The 9,042-nt window shown below is 39.9% G+C and overlaps 1 long non-coding RNA gene across 1 annotated transcript in view; it reads left to right on the forward strand.

The window, feature by feature from the left end:
* Window positions 1-1,046, forward strand: part of LOC111494681 — a 28,362-nt gene extending 27,316 nt beyond the window's left edge. Inside the window, exon 3 of the long non-coding RNA XR_002720207.1 lies at window positions 922-1,046. This is a non-coding gene — a long non-coding RNA (uncharacterized LOC111494681). The remainder of the gene's footprint in view (window positions 1-921) is intronic.
* The last annotated feature ends 7,996 nt before the right edge of the window (window positions 1,047-9,042 follow it).

Raw genomic sequence — 9,042 nt, forward strand, 5'->3', positions numbered from 1 at the left:
AGGAAAGAATCCATAGGGTTCCAACAGGTGAATGAGCTTTCCTTGATTCTCATCTAGCCGCTTGACTTACCTTGCTTGTTCAAGAGTGAAATCAGTCTAATACATCCCCCTGACCTGATTTCATGAATTTACTCTCCTGGCATTTCAAGGAATATCTTCTTCTTCTTCTTGCATTCTCGTCAGGCATAGGGTTGAGGTTGAGTCTGATTTTCTTACAGTTCCATCAGATTACGGTTCAGGTTTAGGAGCTGCAAGGAATTGACTCTCCCTGATTTAAAACACTGTAAAGAAGATAATGAATCTTGAGTCTTGACTTTCAGGTTTAGGCAGAAGCCACGAGAACGAGTCCAATCAGGTTCTGGTTCACAAGAGTGAAAGAAGGGAAAGGACAAAGAGCTGGTCAATAATAAATAGGTTCAGGAGCTTTAGCGAAGGGTTTCGGTTTCGTCTTTGTTTACTGTTCAATCCAGAAATTGAGTATAAGGGGATAGAGGCTCCGGTTCCAGTTCAGTAGCTAATCTCATTGACTCTCCTGTAAAGGTGATTGAGCTTCTCTTTCTTTCATTCTATAAAGGATCCGGGGAAGGAGGATCAGGAGTCTTGACTCCCTTCTTTCAAACAAAGACTGTAACCTCGGTTTCGGTTCCAGAGCTCTCGTGTCAACCACTTCCTCTTTTTCTGACTGATAAGGGTTACTCGAAGAGGGAAAGGAAGAAGACAAAGACAGAGTGAAAGAGGGTGAAGGAAATGGAATTGTGAAACCGCGAGTAAACGAGGTAAAGGGTCAGCAGTTTTGTCTCATTCATCTTTCTTACAATCGAGGAAAAGAGTGAAAAAGAAGGATTGAATATGCTTTCCTTTATTCAAGAATAGTGAAACCCGAGTTCAATGACCTCCAAAACAAAATAGGTATAGGTTCAGGAGCTTGACCTTTTTTCTTAACTGTTTAATCTGGTTCAGTGAAGGAGTTCAGGCAATGGAATAGTTCAACCCGAGTTCAATCTGTCTCATTCATCATAAGAAGTTCAGTCTGTGTTTACAGTTCAAGAATAATGAACTAGTAGAACTTCAGGTAATATTGGTGTTCAGGTTCAGTAGCTTAGGGAATGGAATAAAGGCTCAAGTTCCGTCATTCATTTACTCGATAGTAAAGTTCAGGGAAGGTCATAGAGTATAATAAGGGTCCGGGGCAGTTAAGTTTGATTCTAAACACTATTTATCGACTGTAAAGTAAAGAAAGGTTAGCTTTACCTCCAGAAATAAGGGAGGGTCATATCGGTTCAGGAGTGAAAGAAGGATTGAAGGAGAGAGATAGTTTACGAGTTCAATCTGTCAAAGGATCATGAATCTTGTTGAGTCGAATGAATAAGGTTGAGTCTTTCAAAGCAGCTAATTCATCCTTGAACGGTAAAGGAGAATGGAATCAATCTTCAGTCTCCCTTCATTTATTCTTTCTTTCACAGTAAACTCAGAGAAGGTTCAGGTTCATGAGCTAATCAAATCTTTCATTCATTTACTCGACGAGAAAGTTTAGGGAATATCGTCTTTGGTTCCAGAGCTCAGCTGCTTTACCGAGTTGACGAGGGAAAGGCAATGGGCTTTACCGATAGGGAGAGGGACGAATTAGCTTTCACAAATGCAATGTTGTCTTAGGTCTCTCTAGCACTTCTTGGCGGATTCACTATCAAGTCAGACAAAGAAAGGACCTTCTTCAAGGCAAACAAGCCATTAGGATGGTAGTAATTGAGGAGACACTTGATTGATATGGGAGAAAGAAGACTGACTGAGTACATAGAAGTGCTCAGGTTTCAGAACTGAGTCTGTACTAAGGCTAAGGAAAAGCAATATCTCACATCTCTCTCTTCTCTGAATCTTACTTACATAGGATACTAGGATGTTTGACCAGTAGAAGCTATCCGAACCTCTCATCACAGCACAAAGCATGCCATCCAATTCATTATGTAAAGCCTGACTCTAACAAGTAAGCAAGTAAACTAACATATTTCACCCCGTCCTTTTGAGTTGTAAGCAATGTCCCTTCGCTTGATAAGACTTCCTATGATAGAAGGAATTTCAAGCTAGGACGGATTAGAAAGATTATCATCCCATCCTAAAGGAATGTTTACTTAATGGACAAATTGGACTACTGGAAAACAGAAACAGCTAATGGAAAGCAGTTAATATTCTGCTAGACTAGTCTATACCACTTTTGCAATTGAAGTTCATCCCTTAATCCGAGTATAGGAGATTACGATTTTTTATGGTTCTACACCTGTAGCAAGCACATTCCCTGGCTATAATCAAATGGCACAAAAAGAGAAAGAAAGACGGGCTTCAGTCCCCACATCATGATTAGGGGTGACGGGTCTATTCCACCAGCTGAATGAAAGGGAGGAAGACAGAAGGAATCGAAAGAATGGAAAGCTGCCAAGGCTTATAATAATAGATGGAATAGCCGATTATAGTCAATCTGATTTAAGGTGGATTGACTGGCTTACAAAAATTTCCTCGGCTTCTAGGCACAGTTGAGGGTAAAGATTAGGATGATTGATAGGTCTGCTAAACTGGAATAGTGAATGATGGCCCCTTAGGGTAGGGCGATTGGACTAGATCGAAAGCCCGGAACATCCTTGATATTGTGAAGTGACCCTCGCGCTTAAAAGCACTGGAATACTTGACTGAGACCTTAGCCGCCAATGCTGATAGAAAAAAATGCCCATTCCCCCGCTTTTTCAGACTGGTGAAGAGAATCTCTTAGACCGAGGGTTTTGAGATAGAGGTCCTTTAAGGTGAACTTATTCCTTACTAGTTAGAAACACTTTTTCATACAGTCTTTCCAACTGGCTATTCTCGGGCTTGAAAGCTTGAACGTGACGAATAGGCTGCACTTCTTTTTTATTACAATAGGTGGAGTCTCTAAAAGCCTTATATGAGCATGAGATTGAATAAGTATGGCATTGATGTGAATGACTTCGGCCCAAAGGTTAGGAATCCTACTTTCATTCTTTTTAGGGAAAGAACCGACCCCAACCAACCAACGGGGCTAGCTACTCTTTTATCCGCTACTGTCTCTGACCAACTGCATTAGCACTTGTTGAATTGGTCTTCGGCAATAACTTCGGAGTCGTTCAAATAGAAGTCAGAAACTGATTCAACTTATCCGGGGCAACTCAGCCCTTTAACATTCTCTTTCTCTCTTTCTGGCTTAGCCTACCAGGGAAATGGCTCCTTCTTCTTGATAGCACACGTGAGAACACCCCTAATGGGCTCGCTTCACCGATCTATATATAGATCGCCTCTAGATCCCATTAGTAGACTGATTTAGTCAAGTATGCCAATAGGGGCTCCGCGCTTACTTACTTGAAGAGGCATATGAAAGATATCCCCGAATGGTATTGATGGCAGATTCCCTTGGAGCAAAGGAGAGAGAATGCTAGCAACTTCGAAAGACCCTCTTAGGCTATTGATATTGTTGGAAGAGTAGTTTTCCTGGAAATATATATGCATCTACTAGTTTCATGGCGCCATACCCTCACCGCATTATTGACTTTTCAATCTTAACTTTAGCATTTATACAGCTGCGTCAGCAGTAGGCTTACAAGTTATATTCCAATTATGTCAAATTCACTATGGATATAATATGAACTTACTACATCCAACAATCTTTCATTTACTTTAGGGAAGGCTATTCCATTGTATGACAGTTTAGGTGGTGGTATCATTCAAAAGAAAGAGATAATTGATATAATTGAACAACAAGTGAGGTTATAAGGTGATAGATAGAAGTATGCTGCGATAACTGGGGTATTTATCAACATATTTGATGAATCAAGAGATGATTCCCTGATATCCTTAGTAGACGAACAAAATAATCGAAATGTATGATATATATAGGTAATCTAATTTCAGTTAGTTATGGATTCCGATATAATAAGTGGTGCTTATCTACCATCAGTCAAATCACTGATGTATAAAGTCGTATTCCATCTCTCTCATATTAATGCAATAAAAGGGAATAAGAAAAATGTTGTCCTTTCATTGTAGCCGATTTAGAGACTGTACTGGTGAATAGTGTGACTGCTCCTTATGCAGCTGGTTACTTAGTGGTTCAGCCTGGTGATGATCTGACTTCTTTACCTTCCTATTCGATACAAACCTTTTTCAGCGAAAATCACATGACATTCTATCCGAACTTTGAAGACAGGAGTCAAAGAATCTTATTTGAATTTCTCTTCAATTTTGAGGAATGTGTGAAAAAGAATAGTAAGCTTAGAACCGTAGATTTCCATAATTTAGCCCAATTTGATGGAATTTGACTGATTAGGTATTATGTTGATCGTCTTAATAGGTATCAAATCAAACCCTTGGTGAGGAAGAATCGAATTTACAAGTTGAAAGTCTATATTGGCAATAATTGATTCATACGTTTTCGAGATTCTTGTACATTGCTGCCTCCCTCTCTTGCATCATTGGGAAAAACATTATGCCCTGAATTAGGCCTCAAAGGTTCTATCCCACATTCTGATTTGGTTGTGTCTGATCTTCAGGGTAAGAAGAATGAGTCTTTGATAAATGATCTTCGACAAGATATCCTTCTCTTAGGTGGTGTGATCTTGAAGGCTCAAGAAATCAATTGGTATAAGTATCAGATTGATGTCGAGGATGTGATGACAGTGTCTGCGCTTTCCCTAAAAATTGTTCGTAAAAAAGATTTAGATGATAAGGCCTTTCATATCAATATCCCTACTAGAAACCAAGACACTTCTCTTAGGCGCGGCTATTATGGGGGTCATGTGGATATACATAAGCCCTATTGTGAAAATCTTGACTACTACGATGTAAACTCTTTATATTCTTTTATTATTCAATCCTATCTGATGCCTTGTGCTGTACCTGAATGGCATACTCATTTGGAGGGCGTTGGTTTGGATAGCTTGTTTGGATTTATTGAGGCCTATGTTGTATGTCCTACTCATATAGAACGACCATTCTTGCCATATGAGGAAGGAGAAATTTGGTACTTGAATCTTTCGGTAAATTCATTGGAGTATGATATAGCGAAGAGCTTAAGTTCGCATGTAATTTAGGTTACCATATAATTCCTCTTAGGGGATATTTGTTTGAGAATCAGTCAAGTCCTTTCGAAGGTCTCATCTCTGACCTCTATGAAAGCAGACTAGAAGCTAAGAAAAGAGAGAGCCTATGACATTTGTTTACAAGCTATTAATGAACTCGCTCTATGGTAGATTTGGTATGAATCCAGAAAGTACAGTAACCGAAATCCGCAATCTAAATCAATACGAGGATTTGATGAAGATGGAGAATTTTCAAGCTCAAGCCAGGAATGAGATTCTTTCACCAAGCCAAGTGGGATTCAAGTAAAGAAAAGGTGAAATCCCATTCTTCAACCCCAAACTGCATGCCCTGCCTTAGATGAAATTCCTCTTCAGTCTCGCTTCTTCTCCAAGCCAACCATCTGATCAAGCACGAGTTGAATAACCAGTATAAAAAATTTGTTCTGATCCCACCCAGGTAAGGTGAATATGCGGTGTGTCAAGAGTAGGTCAGCCTTCCATTAGGGAATCATGGAGGAAGAGAAGCAAGAGAAGTGAAGACAGACTCAAAACAAACAATAATGATCAGACTCAAAGCTCTCTCTTGACCAACCAGCTCTTTCATTAAGGAGAGGCGAGACTTGAACCACGGGCTTACCCATTTAGTAGATCATGCCTCTATCTCCGTAGTTTTTGGTATTTCCGCCTTCCATTTTCTATTTCTCTGTGACTGAAGGAACGAATGGGATTTCTCCCTCTCCAACTTGACTAGAATCAAGGAGGGTCGGCCTGTGATCGTAGCCCGATAGCTATTCCTATGCCTTTCTAACTCTCTAGTAGCTCAGTTACGAATAAACATCCTATGTTTAATGCTTGATTGATCTCTTATTACACTATAGAGTAGATGAAGAATAAAGTGACGGTGATTCAAATTCAATTACGTAGAATGAGATGAAGAAAGATCATGCTTTGAACAAGTTCTTACAGAATGACCCTTTGATTCTACAAGTGGAGCATGCTGTTCTCCTCAATTCCCCTTTGAGGAACAAGGACGATAGCCCCGGGCATAAAGGTGTAGACAAGAAGTCAGCCAAACTGTGAGAACTAAAAGAATGTGAGATAACTTAGTTCTTTGAAAGCATTCAGCTCTCAAATCATTCTGTAGGAGCATGATGACAAGACGGCTCAGATTATTACAAGGATTACTTCCGAATTCGAGAGAGCCATTGGGCTTGGGATAAGCGCGACCCTACTTATTTGCTTTTGGAAAAGAATACCTATAATGGGTGCTAGGGGGGTGGTGATCCCTTACACTCAGCTATACTATACTCGATGTGGCTCCATACGGTAGAAAAAAGAGAGTTGCGGGACAAAGGAAACCTCCTTTGGTCAAACTCGAGTAAGAACAAAAAGAGATTTCTCAAGGGATGGGGAAGAGAGGAAAAGAGGAAGGAAGGGAATAGAGAAAGATACCCGGAAGTTCAGTCTCATTAAAGGTGAAGGGAGAGAGTGTAAATGAATTAGCGGCTTTACCTTGGTCAGTGAAAGAATAAATAGGCAGAGGTGAACAATCACTTCCTGAGAATAAGGAACAAGAACTCAAAGGTCAGGGAATAGAGTCAAAGGTTTAAGGTTGAGGAGAATTCATCTTTCTTCAAGAAGGACAAGATGGAAGATTCTTTAACCTATTTACCACCTTGTGAAAGAGTGAAATAAGGGAGAGAGAGTCAATTCATTAGCAGCTTTACGGTCGAGCTACTCCTATTAATTCTCCTTCCTTCAATCCTTTGACTGATTTCCCTCGGTAAAAGAAAAGGAAAGGAAAGCCTCTACATTCTAATTATCCTTAACTACTTGTTCCATTATTGTTCCTGAATCTTGAACAGTAAACTAAGACTCAACTCAAGCAAGATTCATTCTTGTTTACGAACCTCACACTCCCTACCGGTCTTCATGGCTTCGCTTCTCATCGAGTTGCTTTGCTCTTCTCCCCATTTATTCAATCACTGGGTCTCGCAGCTTCGCTCCCTCTGGAACCAAAGACTCTATTCCCTGTAAGACTGAACCAGGAACTGCTGTAAGAAAAGACTACTCAAGCGAAACCCTTTGACTGATTTCACTCGGGAAACTCCTTAACCTTCCTTCCCTTCTAGGTCTCTTTCTTCCTTCACCTCTATTATGATCAGTTATAGTTTGTTATTCTTTCACTATATCTTTGCACTCGGTAAACAAACTCATGAACTACTGGAACCGGAACCTATTGATTCACTGTCTAAAGAAGAGAAATACTCCTTATTCATTGGACGGATGGAACTCTTTTCCTCTCCTGCCTGTAAGAAGGATGAATTCTCCTTCACCTCGTAAATAGGATATTTCACTGTCTCGGTAACCCCATCCCCATCATCATGTTCTAGTTCTTTTAAAAGAAGGAAAGCCTCAAGATTATATTAATGATCGTTCACTCTTTCTTTTTTTATTTATTCAAACACTCTGTAAATAGGCTTCTCCCCTGAACCTGAGCCTATCCTTTCTGGTCTTGAATATGTTCTTCCTTTTTCTATTTATTCAAAGATTGTAAACTAAGACTGAACGAAAGATGAAACCGAAACCCTGCCTGCTTCTCTGCTTCGCTCCTTTACAATTCTAAATCATAAGATAAAGGTAAAGCCGAAACTCAAGACTCAACGAAAGAGAGTTTACGAACTGAGCTACTGAACCTATCAGTCTGTTTGCTCCTTCTTATTCACGAATTGATCTTTCTCCTTTCTTTAACTCGGTAATAATGCCGCTAATGCACTCGCCCTTCACCTATGGATTCTTTCACTTACTCTCGGTAAACAAAGAAAGATGAATTCTCCTACTACTACTCGATCTCTTCTCTTTGCTCCTACCCCTCCTGCCCCTGCCCCTTCTTTTTAACTGATCTTTCTCCTTATTCATCAAGTGTTTCAAGGAAAGACTAAACTCAAGCAAGATTCATTCGACTGAACTACTGAACTCACCTTCTTTCTCTCCTCTTCTCGTCTCATTGCTTTGCGCCTGTTCTGTATGTCTCATGGCTTCCCTCCTTTTCCTTCAAACCCTCGGTAAATAGAATAGGTGTTGAACTCGGTGTCTTCTCTGTTCTTTCCTTCACCGATATTACCTGACCTGAACCTAGTTATCAACTCTGACTCTGAGTTTACCGGATTTCCCTGTAAAAGAGAAATACTCCCGATGAATGAGAGTGAACTGTCAGACTCAACCTCAAGCTCTTACTGAACTCATTCGACTTCCCTGAGCTCCGGAACCTATTCTATTTATTCTTTAACTGATCTTGATTCTTATGAATCAAGGAAAGACTGAAGCAAGACAAGAAAGAAGAATGATCCTTAACTCCCTGCCCTTGATTGAAGAAGATCAAGCTATTCCATTTCTTATTTATTCACAAAGTAATGCGGAAGTCAAGACTATCGGTTCTGCTGGAGAATTGGAAGTGGAGGTAGGGTCAATTCCTTGTCCCGCTCCTCTCCTTCTTTGTTACAATTAGAAAAATATAGAATGCCAGAAGAATCAATGAATATTCAATTCGTAACCTTTATCAATCTCATTCACTTGAACCTGAACTTTGACTTGGGAGGAAAGTAGTAAAAGAAAAGAGAGAGACTGAACTGATTCACCTTCGCCGTAACCTCAACCAAAAACAACCTTTCCATTAGGAGGGGAAACAAAAGAATAAGAGAAAAGAGAGAGACTAAACTAATTCACCTGAACCTGACCCTTTAGTAAATGACTGAAGAAACCTAAACCCTAAGTGCTCCTTCACCGGACCCAGATGTCACTTATCCTTTTAACAGTGTGTTTGAGGGTAGAGTCAATGAATTAGATTAGCTGCTTGACAAGAGACTAGATTGAAGAAGAAAATATGAAAGATTAATTATAATAGTTTACAAGAAGGAAAGAATCAAGCTTAAACCTTTTCCTTCTTTCACTCTGACGGACCGACCAA

This window comes from Cucurbita maxima, unplaced genomic scaffold (genome assembly GCF_002738345.1).
Source record: "Cucurbita maxima cultivar Rimu unplaced genomic scaffold, Cmax_1.0 Cma_Scf00020, whole genome shotgun sequence".
NCBI classification, from domain to species: domain Eukaryota; kingdom Viridiplantae; phylum Streptophyta; class Magnoliopsida; order Cucurbitales; family Cucurbitaceae; genus Cucurbita; species Cucurbita maxima.